Genomic DNA, 21,500 nt, shown 5'->3' on the forward strand with positions numbered 1-21,500 from the left:
GAGCATTTCAAGAAAGAGAAAATTGTTTTGAATGCTTATTTTATATTACATAAGATAAAGAGAGAAATGTGTCTATTGGCTTTTCAACAGGGTGATCCGTAGCACCTGGAGTTCTGTTTGTGTAATGAATACAGAGGCCATACTCGAGTAGAGATAAGGAAATGGAAATGTTGTATGCAGCAACTCCCTAGGCATTTGATGGTGAAAGAGACTGGGAACCTGGACTGGTAGCTGGAGGAGGAAGTGATAGCAAGGGAGGATGTGTTTATTGTTTGTTTTGAATGGAAGGGAGAGATGGGGGGCAGGGAGGGGCAGAGAGAGAGGGAGATGGAGAGAATCTCAAGCAAACTCCCTGCTGTGTGAAGAGCCTGACTCGGGGCTCAAATGTCAGGACCCTGAGATTATGACCTGAGCTGAAACCAAGAGTTAGATGCTTAACTGAAGATGAATAAAATAGAAATGTGAGTGAGAAAGGAATGATTGCTATTTCAGAATTTTGGAAGACAAGAGGAAATGGGAAGCAGAGCCCAGGTAGAAGTTCTTTCTGTGTTAGGAGTAACGCTTTCTCCACTGTACTACAGATGAAAGGGGAGGTGGATGTAGAGGCAAGAATGGGAAGGTGAGGACTGTAGTCTTCCTATGTTATCAAGAACACATGAAGTGAAGCCAGACATCCATTAAGGATGGAAACAGACACTTTAGAAGCTGAGGTCAAAGAACTATAGCAATGAGGGTAATTAGCAAGGAAGTGCTAGTAATAGGAGTTAGTGTTCTGTTGGTACGGTATTTGAAACCAGTATTTCAGCTGTAGTGCCTTTCTCCTTCTGTCAAGATCAGGGCTATGTTCTGATAATTGGTCTTTGAACATTTTGTTAATTAATGACATAGCATGAAGAGGGAGGTAGTGTAGGCTCCAGGAACTGGGGTGTTCTTGGTCTGGAAGTTGTTCTGAAACGTGTGCACATCTCTTGCTCTCCTGTAGAAATGATCAACAACGAGGAGGAGACTGAGCCCATTGGCCGTTGGGGTGCGTGGGAATCCAAGGAGGGAGCACAGGACTCTGGCTCCAGTTTGAGAGCCTCTTATCCCTCACCTGAAAGTCAGACAGAACTATGATACACTCTTTGTTCACCAAATTTCTCTTGGTTCATTTTTTTCCTTTGAAATACATTTATGTGTGTAACCATGTTTTGAATTCTGGAGCTACAATTCTAGTCTAGACATCGCTTTACTGGCAAACTCTGAGTGTCATGTCAGCGTTTTTGCTCCTCCATCTCCTTCAGGTGCATCCTGTACAATATTTTCAGGGTAACATTTCCAAGACCGCATATGTATCACATTCTCCAACATCTGTGACGATTTTCAATTTATGTCAGAATGAAACTGAATTTCTCTGGCCTGAATTCAAGGCTATCCATAATCTGGATCCAGGCTGCCAATCCAGTCTCATTTTATAGTCCTGTATATGACATTCTCATAGTGAAGAAAGGCTTGGGAGGCAGCCAGCTCCGAGTATGGAACCTGCTTCTTTCTTCCTATGACCATGAGAAAGTTGCCTAACTTCTATAAATTGTAGTTCCTCATATTTAAGGTGCTTTTGTTCATTGTCTGAGATAGTTTCAAATATTAAAGGAGTTGATGTATTTAGAGCATCCCACAGAGTTCCAGGTACATGTTTAGGTCTAAAAATAGGACTATTCATTGTTCAGATTGCTGTTTTTAGTAACTGGGGTATGGCATTTAATTCATTTACTGTTCATCATGGAGTTTAATATCTATATTCTCTTTGTATAATTATAGGTAGACACTGAATATTTAGGGTTAACATTTAAAATTTTCAGAGTTGACTTTTATTTCAACATATTTTTCAGGAGGATCTGAAAAGTTGATTAGAATGATGCTCTTTCGGAAGTTTGGATTATATTAATTAGCACTCCAATTGAAATTCATTTTCTTAAAGCCTTTTAAAGTGAATTCATATGTATTCTCTCACTTCATTTGCTCATTCTCCCACTTATTGATTTGTTCAACAAGAATTTAGTGAAAGTCTGTTTTGTTAGGCACTGAAAAGGGTGCAGGGAACAGGAAGAGTAAGACAAGGACCTGGCTGAGATAGTGAGTTGTCCCCAAATATCTGCTGTCCATTTTTCTGTGGAAGAAAAATTTTGAGCAGAGCACATGTAAATAAAGATTACATTTCCTAGTCTTTTTTGCAGCTAAGTGGTTATTTGACAATGTTCTGCTTAACGTGAAGCATATTAAAATGATGGGTGACACATTTCCAGAAACTTCTTCATAAGAAAGCTTGAGGATTCTCTTTGCCCTTTTCTCCCTCTCTTAGTTCTCCAAACAGCAGTTTAGATTGTAGAGTGATGTCTAGGTCCCCATCATGTACCATGACGATGAAGGCCATGCTCTGGGTAATTGAAGATCAAAGGCTGGAAGCAGGTTGTTCAAAGACATGCAGAAAGCACCTTATTTGTCCTGGACTGGCTATTCCTGGACTATGTCATGGCAGAGAAAGGATCCTTTTTTATTTAAGCCCATATTTTTGGATTTCTATTACTCAAAGCTGAGCCTAACTCCAACTGATACCCACTCCCAGCCTTTATTCCAAAAGCTTACAATTCATGGGACACATGTATTTACATGGAAACTAATTACTTACACCAAGAGGGCTTAGGAAGCTGAACTTATATTATGTTGGTTACAAATGGATTTTAAAGTTTTGTTTGTATTTTCAATCAGTAATTTGAATACCATTTTGAGTTTACTTGTTTCTATAGAATGCCAGTCGAAATAATTGACAAAAAGATCTTTAAACCAGGTTGTTTACTTAAAAGGACCATATTGGCAATTTAAGAAAATGAATGATACTTGTTTTAGTATTATTCAAACATACCTTAGAAGTAATAATTTGAATATTTTGGTTGCCCATATTACTGAGTAGCTTTGACTGTCAATACTGTGAAATTAGTTTGTGTCTATAGTCACATAGAAATGCAGGTACCGAGACATGAACTACATTCATAGCACAGCCTTAAAAAATCTTTTAGAAAATCAGACCCTTAAATGCTTAGCCTGTATAAAGGTTGTAAGTGTGGCTTTCATGGTACTTTTCCCTCCTTGCCTGAAAAATATTATTTTATGCCATTTAACTTAAATGCCAAATACTTAATTAGCATTTGTATAAATATTTTCACTCCTATAACACTTAGCTCTTTCATTTTCATTTAATTCTGTTCAAAGGTTAATTCCTTTTTTGCTATTTGCTCAACAGTGACAGGTAATATATGGTGAGTTATAGCCATAATTATTATTAGGAGAAATGATTTCTTTTATCAAAAGTACACATAGCATTAATTTTTACCTTATTCTAAGGATTCACTTTAAAAATTTATAATAAATCTCATGATCACTTTTCAGGTAATATTTGCTATATATCGCTATTACATAGTGAATGTGAGTAACTTATAAGACCATCTTGAAGTGGCTTCAAAATGAGGGCAGAAAGGAGAAAGTTGCATATTCAAAGTAATTCTTTTCGTAAGCTTATTTTTAAAAATTTCAGGAACTTCAATAAACTATTAACCACAGCTTTATCATAAACTCTCACTATTAAATCTATTAATAAAACCAGAATTCCATCTCAAAAGACTGTAAAAATAATCCATTATACAATACGTATGCATATGTGAAAGATAAGTTTTCACAAGGAAACAAAGCCAAAATCCAGCACTACACCCTGCACCCATTTCCCTATCCTATTTTGGGAGCATGTGCTTAGTCAGTTAAAGGTATCTACCACCTGATATTTGTGCCTAATAAAATTTGGCATGGAAACACCTCTTGTTTCTGGGCCCTTTGCTCAAAAAGTTCAGTGTGATAATTATAGTACCCTATTCTCATACTGGCTATGGGTTTAGCTTTGTGACTGCTTAAGGCAATGGAATTTCAGTACAAGTGAATACAAGCAGAATTTTGACAAGTGCTTGTACTTCATACCTTGCTCTCTTGGAATGCTTCCACCATCGTGTGAAGCAGGTTAGGACGAGAGAGGGGTCTAGCCATCCCATCTGGACTTTGGCAAGGTGTCAAGTTGGACCATCTAATCATAACTGAGTATCCAGCTGACTGAAGCCAAATAAGGTAGCCCATGCAGAACTAGTAGAAGAATTGTCCATTCGAGCTACAGGATTGTGGGAAATAATAAACTACTGTTTTAATCACAATTTCGGGGTGATATGTTATGTGGCAATAGATTACTGATGTAGCCTTTAGTTATGTCAATCCACTCACCTGTGAGGCCAATTACTTCTAGATAATGCAGTGGTGAAGAAGACCAGTCAATTCTGTGGGAGTAAGCCCCTTGCAGCACAGCTTTTACATAAAATGAGTTCCTTGGTTGGAGGCAATGCGTTAGAAATCACTAGGCTGAAGTTGATCTTCTTTTAGACCTCAGGTGGTGGTTTGGGCAGAAATATTGTCAGCAAGAAAGGCAAATTCATTTCCCATGAGGATGGATCATCCTATTCTCCCCATGATGAGGGGCATCTAATATAAATGACATAGGACCCACTCATCCAGGATAACTGATTTTTTTTTTGTATCCATAAAAATGAGTCATTCTTATTAAATAAGCTAAGTAAAAAATAAGTTCATTAAATGAGATTTTAAATTAACATTGAAAAGGGGCATACACACACTTTTTTTTTTTTTTAAATTTAAGATGAACTGAGGAAAGTGTTGACTTTGTGTCATCTCTTTCATGTAACAGAAAACTGAATCCAGAGTTTTAAGAATCTCTCCACCCACTCCAAAAACAGTACCAAGATTTGGAAGTGGAATATTAATATACAGGATAAGTAATTGTAGTTCTTAATCTCAGGTAATGTTTGATGGGGAGACTGTGTTTATCATGAGGGAATATTTCATAGTGGGCTTATTTCATAGAGGCTGAGGTAAAGTTTCAATTATCATTAAGTTGTCACAAAATTAAAAAAAAAATTCTGTCACAGCAAGGAAATTCTTTGGTCTATCCCTGTATCTTGATTAAGTTGCCCACCAGTCATGAATAACTGGACTCTAATCTGGCAAAATAAACCCAGAAAATGGAAGAACTTCCCTTTTCCATTGTGGTGGCCAGAATCCATCTCTGTCATGTCATCCATCAGAATGTTCTCTGGCATGTCAGTCAGTAAAGGAAAAGCACCAGATATATGAAACGTTTCAATAGTTGAAACAGGTGGCTGATTCGTGAATTGACATATAAAAAACTGGACAGTGTGTCTAGAGGATTTCGCTTTCAAATTCCCACCGGTCCAAAAAGCTAATGTAATCTAATGCAAAAATATGAGAGAAACAAAGACCTAAAGTCTCTCTTCTTCTCCCTTCTCATTCCCTCTATATAGGAGATCAAAGAAAATGCAGGGAAACACTGATTTTTCATCAACTCAAAGTCATATGCCCTTTGGGGTTGCACAGCCCAAGAGATTCCAGTCTTTTACTGATTGCTATTCTACCTTTTATCAGTAACTTTGACACAACTTTCAAAAGTCATTTGTGAACATAGTGCCTGCTAGTTAGAATTCAATCTGGGAAATCATACGGTGTTGAGGCAGTTCAGAAGAAGGAAACTCAGAAAAGGCTCTGTATTCTTTTTACATATCACCAGAAACAGTGGAGCAATGTGGCAGAATCCAACTTCTTATAATGCTATGCTTAGCCAAGCTATGATCTTTGTGTGAAATATATTCTAGGATAGGCAAACACTTAGGAAATAATAGCATTCACAAGCCCTTCCTGAATATATTACTGAAAGACTAAGAAATTAATAAAGTTTAAAAACTCAGACGTGGGTGGACCTGGTGGAAAGCAGGGATGGACAAATGATAGCCAGTAGGCTACATTTCGCTGTTGTTGGTTTTTGTAAATCAAATTTTGTTGGAAGGCAGCCATACCCATTGTTTATGCATGATCTGTGACTGCTTTGACACTAAAAATGTAAGAGTTGAGTATTTGTGATAAAGGCCATGTGGTGCATATAGCCTTAACTACTTACCATCTGGCCAACCCTTGATCTAGTCCAACATCTGTCATGTGGACTCTGGAGGTTCCTTCTGGTTGATCCAGGCCCCTCTTCCAGATGGATCATCCTCAGACTGACTTTTCTCACTCTTGGTCCCTCTTCCTTGTCCCTCCTCCTCTTGTCTCTGGTTGCTGCAATTCATTAAGCTTTTTGATCTGAAGACTCTTGTCTTTATTTAACAATTTTTCATGTGTTTATTTGATTTTTAAAAAATCTCTTCTTCAGAAAACCGAATCGTCTTTAAGATAAATGAGAAGACATACATCTAACAAGGTCCTACGTTTCTGCACTATTAGGGCAGATGAATTATTTTTGTCTTTTTTCACTAACTGTCTGGAAGATTTTGTGTTACTTAAATATTACTTGTCAAATTTAATTCATAGATCCACAATGAGGAGAGTATTGCATATTTTACTCCTCCCTTCTTTTCTCCGCTTCTCCTTCCCTCCCCCCTTCCTTCCCTCTTTCCTATCTATATTTTAAGAAACTGTTATTCTGGGCTCAAGTTTTATGTATCCAGTGTTTGGTTTTGCAGGGCTTAAAGACTTTGTTGGATTTAAGGGTTTAAAGGCAGGCTACTTTCAACCTCTTTCCTAGAACTCTTGTCTACTAAATATCAAAAGCAAATGATATTTACTATATGCCAGACACATAAAGCTAAAGGTTTTATACACATTAGTTATCGCTACCTATTGTATCCCTACAGAATAGGTATTATTATTATCAGGCTTACTTTGTAAATTTTGAGAAGGCAACTGATTTCTTTTTTTTTTTAATTTATTTTTTATTTTTTTATTTTTAAAGATTTTATTTATTTATTTGACAGACAGAGATCACAAGCAGGCAGAGAGGCAGAGAGAGAGAGGAGGAAGCAGGCTCCCCACTGAGCAGAGAGCCCGATGTGGGGCTCGATCTGGGGCTCGATCCCAGAACCCTGGGATCATGACCTGAGCTGAAGGCAGAGGCTTTAACCCACTGAGCCACCCAGGTGCCCCCAGGAGTCTTTTCAATTGCGCTGAGGGAAGAGGCTCCTTTTATCTCTTTTTTCTGCTTTCATGTGCCTTCCCTGTTGCCCCCAGCCACCCTGGTGCCCCAGCAACTGATTTCTTGATAGTCACCAAAGCCATGGAGCAAGGATTAAACCCAGGCTTTCCTTTTTTCTGTTGTGTGTTGATATGGAGGGTGACATTTATCATATTCTCTCATTTCAATCCCTCACCTTACATAGAGGAAAAATAAGACTCAGAGAATTAAGTGACTTTTTTGGAGGGAATTCCATTAGGGACTAATGAGGACTGGCATGAGTCATCTCATGACTACTAACTTTGTAACTGTCTTTCAAAGATTGGAGGTGTACTGTCACATTTTGGCCTTAGAAAGCCATCTATTTTTACAGCTGTGGTTTCTGTTTATCTGTGTGATCCTGCTTATGACATGTCACTGGGAAGCACTCATAATGCTTCCTTGTGAGTGGGTAAGTCTTGTGTCTAGTTATTATATAGGAAGTATTTCATTTGGCAGGGTACCAGTGACTATCTCCTACTTGGGAAGTAAATAAATATATTTTTCATGGTTCAGATGCTTATGTAAACCCATATTGTCTCCGTGACTCCTTGTGAAAGAAATATTAATTTAACTAAGAGTGCGCATGTTTCCATGCTGTTACTGCTTAATTAGGTTCATTAGAGTCTTGGTTGGACTATTTACTATGTCGTGGTTTTTCCATGCTCAAGACAAAATGTGTGTGGGCAGGCAATTCATTTGAATGGCCATAATATGAATTTGGAATGCCTAGGATAATAGGTCCTTTTTAATACACTGCTAATAAGTCATTGTAATTACAACTCAGTGGAAGATCTTGATAACACTGAACGTGGAGGGATTTTTTGTTGTTACCGCTGTTCATAATCTCTCATTTATTGTTGAATTTTTAAGTTTGTATTGTTATTTTTCATATACTTACTTGGTAAATTACTGAAGCTTACATTGCATGTAGGAGAGATGTTTAACTGGATTTCTGCTAGTATATTCTAGGGGCTAACTGTATATTCTATGGCCACACAAGCCATAGGCCAACAAGTCTGTGAATCTAATCTGTTCCATTGCTTATGTGAAACAAATTTTGTTGGAAGACTACCATACTTATTCATTTAGGTGTAGTCTGTTGCTGCTTTTCTAAGAGTTGAATAGCTGTGGCAAAGATCAAGAGCTCACAGTCTCTAAAATATTTATTCTCTGGTACTTCACAGAAAAAGTGAAGTGATCTAATCTATTTAATAGATTATAATAAGAAGGTGTTAAGTGAACATATTTCTGATTGGTCAGGCAAAATTGAAGTTTCTTTGGGAGACCACATCATCATCCATGAAGTGCTCCCTGACTGAATTTTGTTGGAAGGAAAATTAAACCTTTTTCTTCATTCAGAGCAATCATTGGACTATGACCTAGAATGTCCTTGTACCAAATTGCATTTTATGTTATGCTACTGGTTCTTTCTTCTCTTAAACATTGAGCCTATTAGGTTAAAGTGGACTGTTAAAGAGGAAATACATTCATATACTAATGTTATGTATGTCTCCTATGTAGGGCGACTGTATAATTTATAGTTCCAACTGAGACTCTTTTGAAGGGGACCACTGACATGACTGGTGTAAGTTGAGATCATTTGCTGACCCTGGAACAGACAGTTGGCAGAAATCCAGTTAAATATCTCTCCCCTCCATAGTTGTTGTTTCAAGTAATTTATATACTGAGATATTTTGTCACCAGACTTAGATTTCATATCCTACTTTTCTTGGAATTATCCAGTTCTTTAACCACCTTTGATTAATATACATTAGAAGAGAAGTCTTTAGAATTATTATAGCAAAGCCTTTTCTTGAAGTCTTGTGTAGGAACTCATTCCTTAAAGCTCAGGTAGATGGAAATGATCTGTTTGTAGAAGGGACAAGGGGCAGGAGCCCCAAATGCTCAGTTCCTTCTTCTCCTCTTCTTAGTAGTCTCTGATCCACTCCTGTGAAGTCTACAGAATTCTGAGGAGCATAACTCAGAAACTATTGAATTCTAAGAAAATAATTCAAAATAAGTTTAAGTCTCTCAAATGCCATTCATTGCATTTAGAAGATCCAAGGCTCCCACTAAAAGGAGATGCCAAGACATGAGTGTCATGAGCTGTATTACAGAAAAACTCTAGAGAATTGTCATAACAAGAACATCCTGCAATCTTAGTTGCACTGAAAATATAGTTGTGAACATCCAGTACCTGTTGGATATAGCTGTCGGTGCTGTAAGGATTTGGTAGGCAGGGCAACTAAACCTGGCTACTCCCACATCTGCCTTAACCTTGGAGAGATCATTTCACTCCCCTGAGACTTGTTTTTTTCCCTATGTATTGAATCTTAAAATACTTTCTGAGAGTCCCCTCCTAAGGGTAGGTGGAGGGGAAATACTTATTGCTCCCAAATTCACATTTCATGGGTTTTCGAAGTTAGGTATCAGGTTTCCAGAACACTTTGGCAATCCTAAACTGTTGTGCATTTCTTTTAGATAGTAGGATGACTTGAGTGCCTGGTGTGGACACTCACCATCAGGTCAGTTATACAAATAGATGAAGATCTCAATAAAAAAAAAATTAGACATTGTACACTCCTAAATATGTCTTAGGAATCACATATGTGTTTGGTACATAAATTATCCTGCATCTATATAAGCAGCCTATGAACATATGGGTTACTTGGAAATTGCTCTGGATTTCTTTAAAGCTACGTTTGCAATGCTTTGTATATTACTCCAATTTTATGATGGACAGTGCTAACCCTCTGTCATTAATGTGTTGCTGAAGCCTCAGGGAAGGATGGAAAGAAATCTGTAGCAATTTCTAAGGCCTCGAATAGCCTTCCAGTGTCTCATTTCTCCACACATGAAGTTTTCTGAAGTGTATCTCCAAGACTCTGCATTTTGATATCAGTTATTTATGGGAATTAACATGGAGAGATGGAACAGCAGGTCTGTGTGGGATGGTGGCAAATTGGAGTCTAAAAATGAGTGACGTTTGTTGTAATGAGGTACATACATTTGAGACAGAGGGTGGTAGAGGCAGAGGGAGAGAGGAGAAGAACATAATATGATCTGGTTTATTTAAAGACTTCAGATGAAAAATAAATCACTCAAATATGCTCAGGTAGAAGGTCTCCTCTTTATTTTTGTACAAATGTCTTGTCATTCCAGAAAGACACAAATAAGGCAACAAGAGAACATAATATATTTAAAGGAAAAACCACTATTTATCTTTTATTATAAGTTCTGTGCTCTCGTTTCTGTTATACCCGATTCATCTGCGTCTATCTTGCTCGGATGGATCCAGATATGAAGGCAGCGGGTGCTGTGTTTTACTTCAGAAGCGAAGAAGCCCAAACAGATAAATTTTACTTTGCCATAAACCTGGACACCCCGCTATGGTGTATTTGTTACTTATAGGCAATTTACAAGAGAAATTAAGCTCTAATCAGTTGAAAAATTACAACCAAATGGCAGGTCTTTATAAATAGTATACCATGGTAACTGTGCTGGGATTATCTAATTCATTAAGAGCAATATATAAAAGAGGACAGATCCTCTCTTTAATTAGCTAATAACACTAAACTCTCAAGTGGGTGGGCAATAAACTTCCCAGGTTGATTACCTAGTGTTGTATGCGTAATCACTGCACTAATGTGAACACTCTTGCTAGGCTGAATTGGGGTTCTCTTTTCCTTTGAGAAGACTAAAACATTGACGGATGTCTTTGCCAGGAACTTTTCCTTGAGTGTAGTTCTATAGAAGAAGGAATAAAACTAACGTGAAATTGATAGTACTGTAAGTACTTGGCCAGATAGAGAAGTCAATGGCCTAGATGAAGAACTTCTGAACTGAGAGGTCTGCAGAAAATGGCTTGCTCTCTTGAATGGCGTGGTGGTAACGGAAGACCGATACAAAGAGATGTCTCCCAGGATTCTTGCTATAGACCAAGCATTTTGCATACAAGCCTGTGAGATCAATACCATTCTCACGTCTGTTTTACAGGTGAGGACATCGAGGCCTGGATAGATTAGGTGCCTTGTCCCTGGTCCCACAACTGGAAAAGGACATAGCAAGGATGCAAACACAGCCAGTCTGGATCCTCACTCAACAACTCTGTATCTTGAACCACCACACCAGTAGTTCTCAAATTTTAGTGCATGTTCGACTTCCTGGGACATGACATCTCACCAAGACGCTGATTCTTATTTAGTTGGCTCAAGATAGGGCCCGAGATTCTACATTTCTAAGGTGTTCCTAGCTGATGATGATACTTCTAGTATCTGGGCACACTTTGAAAAGTGAGGAAAGACTACAGAGCTTGTGGCCACATGTGAAAGAAGGAGGAGACATTTGGTCATCTGGCCAGAATGACAGAGGTGAGCAGTTTCCTTGAAATGTGCTCAGTTGACTCAGGGTCTGTAATTTTCCAGGGTTGAATTTCCTCTTCTTTAAGTGAGGACCCTTCTCCTCACCTCACAGGTAGGATATGAGTGCGGAGACAGCATGAGAAAGCTCCAGGAGGCAGCATTATGGCTGAACACTTCCTACCCAACGCTTCCTACCCATTATGACTGATCTCAGATGGGAGGAAAGCTGGTCTGTCTGTGCCTCAGAAAGGGGCAGGGAGGGTGGGAAGGATGGGGAGAAAGTGGGGATGGGAAGAACAAACAAAAGTTAAACCTTTTCTCTGCAGGGCATTTTAGAGCACATTTTTTCAAAGTTTTCTCATGATCTTCAGCAGATCTGTCTCTAGCAGTTTCTAAGCTTCCTAATCATACTCCTTTTGCACTTTCTGGGAACCTGGAGTGGTTTTCAGAAAGAAGGGGATTTTCAGAGTCCAGACTGGCCAAAGTCATGGGGCTGCTGGGAAGCAGTTGCCTTGTGGCTCCCAATCTCCATTTTAAGAAAGGAGCAACTTGGCTGGCACTAAGACCTCGAAGACAGTCAGGACGGTGATAATAAAAGCAAATTCTACATGGCAGGGCTTCAGTGATCCATCCAGCTCCCAAAATAGGAAAACTTATGTTAATATTTACAAATCAACAGCTACCATTTTGAAGGGTTTTCTGTGTACGGTGCTATAGTGAAGGTCTTCTAAGTTTTTAACCTACAATAGGATGACTTGCAACTTACCTTTTCAATGGGAGGCATATACGGATCACAGAGGGGAAGCAATTTGCTCAGATGGCAGGCCCATGAGTGGTAGAGCTGTGGTGTTGCGGGGACAGCTGTGTCCTGAGCCCACACTCAATGGCCTTGCTTTGCTGCCTCACTGCAATTATAAAGAATGATACCTAACCAGTGCTTTTCAACTCTTATTTTTAAAAAGAAAGATATACTGAACCCATTCCCCAAAATTATGATCCCAAATATTTGGGGTGGGACTTGGGTATTTATGCATGCTTGGGTATTTTTTAAAAGCTCCTAGGTGATTCTGATGCACTCGAAAGAGTGAAGGTCACTGCCTTCCGCTGTGCACGGTGGGGTACAGATGGCACCGTGCTCACCTTGTTCACCGTCTTATTCATCTCCATGGCAACACGGGCCCAGATAGAGGCCCCTGTATCCTCATTTCATCAATGGGAAGGCCACAGAAAGCCGAATGGACTGCACAGGAAGGAAACCAGAATGCAGGTCTTCCCATCCACCCTCGGGAGTACGTTTGATTATAAAAATGCTGCCTCCCGTCTCCTAGCAAAATTAGAACTGGAGCTGAAGTAGACAAAGAATTGTAGGAAGGGGCAATTTTTTTTTTTTTTTATTATGTTATGTTAGCCACCATACAGCACATCATTAGTTTTTGATGTAATGCTCCATGGTTCATTGTTTGGGGGTGGGGGAGAAGGAAGGGGCAGATTTTAGGAGGTTACATACATCTGCCCAGCTGGGCTATTTGATTTCCACTTTATAAAACCAGGGTCAGAAAACTGAATGATGAACATCAAGAAATAATGAGTTATAAGCACCAACTTCTCTGTTTTTCTTGTCCATGAAATGGGGGTAATGGTGGGCCTTATGGGGTTGTAAGATACAAATCATACATGTGTGAGAGTGTTTTGAAAACTGTAAAACACTCTGTAAATATAAAACACTGCTAAATAGACAAATCTTTTAATAGCGAAATCTGTGAGAAAGCAATCTTGGTTGACATAACAAATTTAGTTTCCTCTGTTTGATGCCAGAAGAAGGCTAAATTCAAACGGGAATTCATTCCTTGGCTTTGCTAGATTAAGGTAGCAAGTGTAGGTGATTCTTAAGCTTTAGTGGCAGCATTCATTATGATAGCAGGATTTAGGTGTCGGTGAAAATGGCTCTTGCTTTTTTTTTTTTTTTTCCCTCAAAGTGGGTCTTCTCTATTTCTTTACTCACTTTTTAAATTGCTTGGTGGCTGTTCTGACCAGATGTCAGCATGTGAAAGAAAGAAAAAAAGTAAAGATAGAAGAGAGAGTATCTTACTCTCTAAAAACCTTATTATCAGTGGTGCTGATTGGTCTCTTAACGCCAACCTTCCCCTCTGTAACCTTGCTTCACATTGGCTTTGATAATCATCTATGTCTAGATAACCCCTGTATTCCAGTTTCCAGCCTGATCTTCTGAGCTGTAGGCCTGCGCATTCAGTTTCCCACTGGAATGTCTTCCAGGCTGCCCTCACTACAGCTAAAATTCGACATATACAAAATGCAACCTAACATTTTTTTTTTTAAGATTTTATTTATTTGACAGACAGAGATCACAAGTAGACAGAGAGGCAGGCAGAGAGAGAGGAGGAAGCGGGCTCCCCGCTGAGCAGAGAGCTGTATGTGGGGCTCGATCCTAGGACCCTGAGATCCTGACCTGAGCCAAAGGCAGAGGCTTAACCCACTGAGCCACCCAGGCGCCCCCAAAGACATTTTTAATATATCTCGCTGACCTATCCTGATGATTTCTTGACACACACCACCCTTCCTTCCACTCAGTATTCAAATTCCGTAAACTAGGTTTAGTTTTGTGAACACCTGCTACCTCTTCATCCCTGAGCTGCTTCCTCTATCAGGAATTGTTTCTGGGCTCCTTCCTGAACTGCCTTTACCTGGCTTGGCTCACCCACCCCTTCCTGGTATGTTTGTATTTCTTTTCTAAACTTCTCTGACTCATTTCTGTCCTGCACGGGACACTGTACTTCCATCCCACACTATACTTTCCTGAGGCTCTCACTCTGGGTTGTAATTGCCTGGTTACTGACTTCATCTCTTCTCTGTCAGAATGCTTTCTAAAAGCAGAGTCTCTCTTTTATCTGACTCGTGCTGCTGCTCAGTCCAGTGCCTGGCACATGGTGGGCATTCAACTATTTGCGGAAAGTAATACAAACATACCAGCTGCTGCAAAATGAACATCCTGGCACTAAGTGTAGCATTTCTGCTGAATTATTTTACTTCAACACTAGGTACAAATATCAGGCATTGAAGGTGGGAATAAAATTTAGGGCCGGTGAAGTAAGTGATTTTATTATTGGAAAATTATAAACTCTGAAAATCCTTAGGAGCCAGATTTAACAAACCTATTTGGAGACGTTTACCTATCCTCTGTCAGTTTGGGGAACAGGTTCATCAATTCTTCCATCTTTCCCATGGTTCTGTTGGTCTCAGTTTATACAGTATTATAAGGGTGTTCAGTCTTGAGCGGTATTACAAAGATGATGCATACAAATGATCCAGATCCTGTATCTGGGGCTTGGGATTTTACATGTGTAAATCCACTGCTCATAAAAGGATATCGTCTTGTGCTAATTCCATTTTTTGGAAAGGATAGCCTCTTGTGTACTTTGATCAAGGAGAAGCAAATGGGATTTGGACGTGGACAGAGCCGATTTTAATCTTCTTCTCTCGCTTATTCTAGACATGAGATCTTCAGCAAAGTGTTTAATTTTTCGGTAACTCAGTTTTCTCATCAGCAAAATGTAACACGAACCACCTACCTACCTCACCGAGCTGGATGAGGCTTACATGGAGTATGTAATAGTAGACGGTGAACAAAATGTGCTTCTTTTCTCTGTAGATTATATTAGTTTTCAACCCAGTGGAAAAATAGTCTAGCTTTTGAGAGTATAATGTGCCCTTGGGCCAGCAATTACTCATCCAGGAACCGTACAAAAATACTCCTAAAGATATTCAATATGTATGTAAAAATATTACTCTTTAAGCATCATTTTTAATTCCTTTTGTAGGTTTAATAAGCATTTTAATGAAGTATACTACACATACATAACAGTGCAACAATTAATAAGTGTTTAGCTAGTTGAATTATTACAAAATGAACACATGTATTTAGAAAACATTCTCTTGCCACTAATCTTACAGTCGCCAACCTTACACTCCTTTCCAAATATAACCCTTAACATGCAACAAATAACATCAATTACTGTTGCCTACTTTTGAAAGGCATGCGGGAATCCTACGATCTGTACTCCTTTGTATCTGGCATCTTTATAGTTCAGCACTGTATTTGACATTGGTGTGATAACTTTTTTGTTGTATGTTGTGGGATGCTGCAGTATATAGCAGTTCCTTCAACTTCTAGTTGTAGAGAATTCCATAGCATGAATGGAGAAAAATGTATTTATCCATTATATTACTGACAGGCAACTGGGCTTTTTCTGCCTTTTGGCTGTTATAGATAATGCTGTTATGGCCATTATCGTGCATGTCTTTTGATTTGTGTAATATACATTTCTTTAAAACATTGTGTAATAGTGCATGGTTGTGGGTCATATACATGTTCAACTTAAGTAGGTTTCCATAGTGCTTGTACTGTTTAACATCCCCAGTAACAGTATGGGAACACCAGCTGTTCCAAACTCTGCAGAAGCTTGCTATTACATCTTTCTAAATTGTAGTTTTTTAAGTGGGTTAGTGATCTCTCATGATCATTTTTATATTGCATTTCTACAATGACTAACACGGCTGAGTACTTTTGAATTTCTTCTTTTGTGACTTAATGGATAAGTCTACTTGTTCATCCCTCCCATTGATTGCTTTTTCTCTTCCTGTTGATTTGCAAGAGTTCTTTATAAATTCTGTTGTAAGGCCTTTGTCAACTATATTTATTGCAAATATGTTCTTCCACTTGATGTTTTGCCTTTAAACTTTCTTAATGGGTTCTTAATTTTAATGTGTTCCAGTTGATCAATCTTTTCCATAGTGCTTAGTGCTGTTGAATACATCTTTGCTTATCCAAAATTTATGAATATATTTTCCTGTTATCTTCCAGAAAGTTATTACTTTACTTTTGAAATTTACTATAATTAGCTTAAAATTGAATTCTTTGTATATGGCTTATGATAGGGGCAAGCCTTTTCTTCTTCACCTTTCCTGTCCAACAGTCAAATATCTAATAGGTGCAGCTCAGTTTAGCAAAAGATTGTTCTATTTTCACTGTTGTACTGCGCCACCTTTGTTACAAATCAAGTGATCATAACTATCTACAACTTACAGTTTTGATCTGTTTATCTGTTCTAGGCATAGTTTACTAAAAAGATACAGGATAATTCTTCTAGGTTGATTCAAGTAGCATTAGGAGGACAGATACCAGGCATTTGGAGTGAATAATATCCAGATCCAACTAGGTGAGTTTTTGTCAAAATAAATAACTTTATGATATATCTTGATATCTGATGATTTAAGTCTTCTAACTCTGTTCTTCAAGGATTGTCTTAGCTGTACCTGGTCTTTTGCATTTCCACATAAAATTTGAAAATCAATTTGTTAATTTCCACAAAAAGTGCTATGAATTTTTAGTCAAGATCACATGGTATTTACATATTAGTTTATGGAAACAGATATCTTTACAATATTGAGTCTTCTAATCCCTGACATTTTTATTTTTCCACATACTTAGTTATCTTTTAATTTCATTCAATAATGAGTTAGAGTTTTATGTGAAGAAGTCATATATTCAATATCATCATCAATTTCTAGCTTAATTTAACTGTGATTACAAATCATTTTTTTAGTGATTTTAGTCCTTTGAAATTTGTTGAGATTTGCTTTATGATCCAGCTTATGGTCAATTTTGGTGAATGTTATTTTGAAAAGAAGCATGTTATGTATTTGGTGGATTTAATATTCAATACATCAAGTGGTCAGTTTTGTTAATGATGTTGTTCAAATTTTCTACACATTTACTGGATCTTCTCATACTTGTGCTATTAATTATTAAGAAAGACTAACTGAATATATTAATAGTAAGAAAAAAGAAAGGTGTATTAAAATGTTCCACCATAGTTTATTTATTTATTTATTTATTTCTCCTCTTATTTCTGTTTATTTTTATTTTATAGCTGAATTTCTAGTGTGCATTCATTTAACATTTTTATATCTTCTTGGTGGATTGATGTTTTGCTCTTATGAAATGTCTCTTTTTATTTATATTGATATTTTTTTACATGTATGAAACTAAATTTAATTACTTTTATATGTTTCTTAAAATATAGTTGACATACAATATTAAATTAGTTTCAGATGTACAATATAGTGATTCAACAATTATATACATTACAAAATGTTTACCATCATATATATACTTACCATCTGTCACCATACAATGTTATTAAAATTTTATTGACTATATTCTCCTGATACTGCACTTTTCATCCCCATTTCATTTTGAAACTGGAAATTCCTACCTCTTAATCCCCTAATGAATACATTTTTAATTTTTTACTTTTTGGAGAAAATTATAAAACTTTATTGAAGGACATTTAAAGAGGCTAATGAATACTTTTTAATTAAGCATTTTTTGTTTGATATTTGTACAGTTACACAAGTGTAGTCTTGTTAATGTTTGTGTGATGTGTTTTTCCCCCTCCCTTTATTTCCAACTCTTATATATTTATGTATTTAAAGTTTCTGTCTCATAAGCAGTGTGGTAGGCTAAATTCTAAGATGACCTTGGATGACCTGATTCTCACTCTCATACAATCTTCTTTCGCTGAGTAAGAGTGGAAACTTGAATATAATGAGATCTCAGGCTCCTAATTATGTTATGTTATATGACAAAATAAGTTTTGCACGTGTAATTATCAGTTGACTTTGAGTTAACCAAGTGGGTATCGAGGTCAACCTAACCTATCATATAATCCCTTTAAAAGCAAAATGTTTACAGGTGAGCAGCAGAGAAGTCAGAGAGAATCCAAACATGAGAAAGATCAGAGCAAAAGAGATAGTCCATCAGTGGTTCTGAAGACAGAGGGGACCAGCTAGAAAGGATCTGAGAGCGATCCCCAGGGGACATCAGTAAGAAAAGGAGTGACAGAACACTGGTTTCTACCATCAGTATCAAGGAGCTTGGAAGCACACTTTCCCAGATCCCCCAGATGAGAGTGAAAGCTGGCTCCTACCTTCAAGTATTATTTCTGCCACATTCTTTCTCATCCTTTTTTCTTGAATTGTGTGTGTGTGTGTGTGTGTGTGTGTATTTGTGAAAGACAGTCTTGTTTACCATTACTCTTAAAGTGTAGCTCTTAAGAAATCCCTAATATGAAATCCTCTCATGTCTGTCAAATTCTCTTTTTTTTTGGCAGCATGGAACTCAATATTTTGGTTCCACCTCTTCTATGAACTCTCAAAAGCTCTGCTTGACTTCTCAGCTTCTCAGCTACTGTTTTCTGCTCAGCTTTGTAGCCTCTTAAATTACTCTTCCTTTGGAATCATCATTATTCTGAAGGGAAAAGAAAGTATAAAATTTCAGGGTAATCTTTCTGGTCTTTCTTTACCTAGGGTTCTTGGTCCCTGGAAGTCCTCAGTGCCTTGGAATCTTTCTGATGCATTCAAACATCTTTCTGTCTATCTAGATCTAACTCTATATTTAGATATATATCATCGATCAATCTATATCATTTATCTATAGTGATTGATCAATCAATTGATCGATCTACTTTTGGGTTTTCTAATTTTTCTCTGTATAAGATTAGTCTAAAACAAATTGTCTTTATTGGAAAGAAAAACTTGCTTCAAACATTATTTGTAATATCAAAATATTGGATATAATTTAAATGTTTTTTTGTGGAAAGGGAGATGGCTAAATAGATTATGATACTATCAATCAATCAATCCTCTGTAGTTGGTCAAAGAAAAAGACTAAGTTAACCCTGTACATACTGAAGTATATATATTGACATGAAAATCTGTCTGTAATATAACATTAAGTGAAACAATTCAAATTCCAGAACAATAGACATACATAAACCTGTCTTTTGTGACAGAAACAAAATACTCTTTAAAAAAGTTTGTATGTCTGTAAGTGTGTGTTTATATGGGCATAGATATTTGGGAGGGATTGACATACAGTGATTAAATATTAATATTTGGTTACTCTTAAAAAGTAGGATGAGATGAGTTGAGAGGGAAAGTTTTTATCTTTTCTCTGTACTCCAGGGAAGTATTTGAATTTGGGGGCACTTCCATTACTTCTGGCTTATATTTCTAAAAAAATTAATAAATAAAGTAAAATATTTTAATGAGCTTACATGAAAATATATGCCCTTGATCCAAGTAAGTTTTGGTTACTTCTATGTCTTAAAGAAATATTTGCTAAAGCTCCTTCACCTCTGAGACTTCACCAGGTGTACCTAGGCACTTTTCTTCTTTTGATTACATAAAGTATATAGCATCAAACTGGTTCTTAGCTATGTGGCTAAACAGTATTGACATCTTTAATCTGTTGCATCGATCTAGTTTGAATAAATGATTTTGATTTTCAACCAAGACCATACACTGATTCTACCAAGTACAGTGAGCTTTTCATCAGTTTCAATTAATAGTTGAGAGCAGTACTAGAAATGGTCAGGTGCATGGGAATGGCCATCCGAGTAGCTTTAGGTTTAGTTATGCACTGTGCAGCTAGTCTCCTAATTTAACTCCAAATTTTTCTCAATAACCTTATAACAAAGTTACAAAAATTCACCCACCCCAGGCAGCCATTCCACAGGGTAACAGGAACCCAAAGGGAGAATTCTGAGTTTGTAAGTATGGACTCAACTTGTTCTAAGAACTCAGAACATCATCTCGCCATAGTTCCAGTTACTTCTTGTACCAAGAACATAAATTCTTTATTGAATTCAGAAGTCGGACCAGTATTGTTCCAAAAGATAGAGAGCACCACTGAATTTTATATTAGATTGGAAAGAAACATGGTCTATTTATGCTTCTTGCAAAATCAGTTCCAAGTGTAGCTCAATATATATAATCTGAAACAAAGCATGAAAATTTTCTTTCCTGTACAACAAAACATATTGTGTGATTTCTTTAACAGTAAGCTCTCTTAGTGAGTTTTATATAAAAATCAATATATATGACAATATATATGACAATATATATGACAACTGAGCAAAGTATAGCAATATGTATATTATTTAAAAAATATAGGATGTCTGTGGTATAAGCACAAAATTCTTATATCACTTGGGGGTTGAATTTGGCTGGCATTATTATTCTCTAACTTGCATGAAGTCCAGAGGTAGTCAGGATAGAGCTGGTGCAGCCACTCTGCAGGTCTCATGGACCCAGGCACTTCCTACCTTTCTGCTTTGCCACCCTCATTTGCTATTTTGATCCTTTTGTCAAGAGATAGACTATGTCCATGTTGTAGGAAGGTGGACGGAGTAGCGAAGGACAAAACGAGAAGGGAAAGGCCAACCATGTTGGTCTCTATCAAACTAGTCAATATCTTCTAATTCTGTCTCAGTGTCAAGGAGCATGCCACAAGACCCAAGGGCAGGAGAAGCTGGGGCATATGGTTTTTATGGGGATATTATCTAGGGAACCAGAACCAGCAGTCTCTGTCATGTTCTTTATCTTTATAGGACAAATGTTTTACATTATTTCATTGAGTTCAATGCTTATACCAGGAATGAATTCAATCCAGGTAAGAGAAAGTGTTTGAACACTTAATCAGGATTCATAATAGTAACTACAACTGACATTTTATGTCTCATATCTTGAAAAAGTTTTAATACCATGCCGGTTGAATTCTATAAAAACACAATGAGACTGGTAGGAGAGACATCATAATCTATTTAGACTTAAGAGGAAACTGAAGACCAGAAAGATTAAATCACCTGACCAAAACCTTACAGAAAATATGTTAATTTAAACCTAGATTTTTGACTCCAAAAATAGGATGATGGAATTTAATTATTGTTATTCTGGTACACCTTTATTAGGAATATCATAATTTTTCTGTCATTGTTAAGCCCTTTCTCAAAATATATTTCATTCTGCATATTTCCTCTGATGGACCAACTCCTATAGGGAGAAAGATGGCACATCCTTATGCTCCAGAAGTGTGAAGTTTGGATCAATTTCATGCATCTTTTAAA

Source organism: Mustela lutreola, chromosome 9, assembly GCF_030435805.1.
Source record: "Mustela lutreola isolate mMusLut2 chromosome 9, mMusLut2.pri, whole genome shotgun sequence".
In the NCBI taxonomy this organism is placed as follows: Eukaryota; Metazoa; Chordata; class Mammalia; order Carnivora; family Mustelidae; genus Mustela; species Mustela lutreola.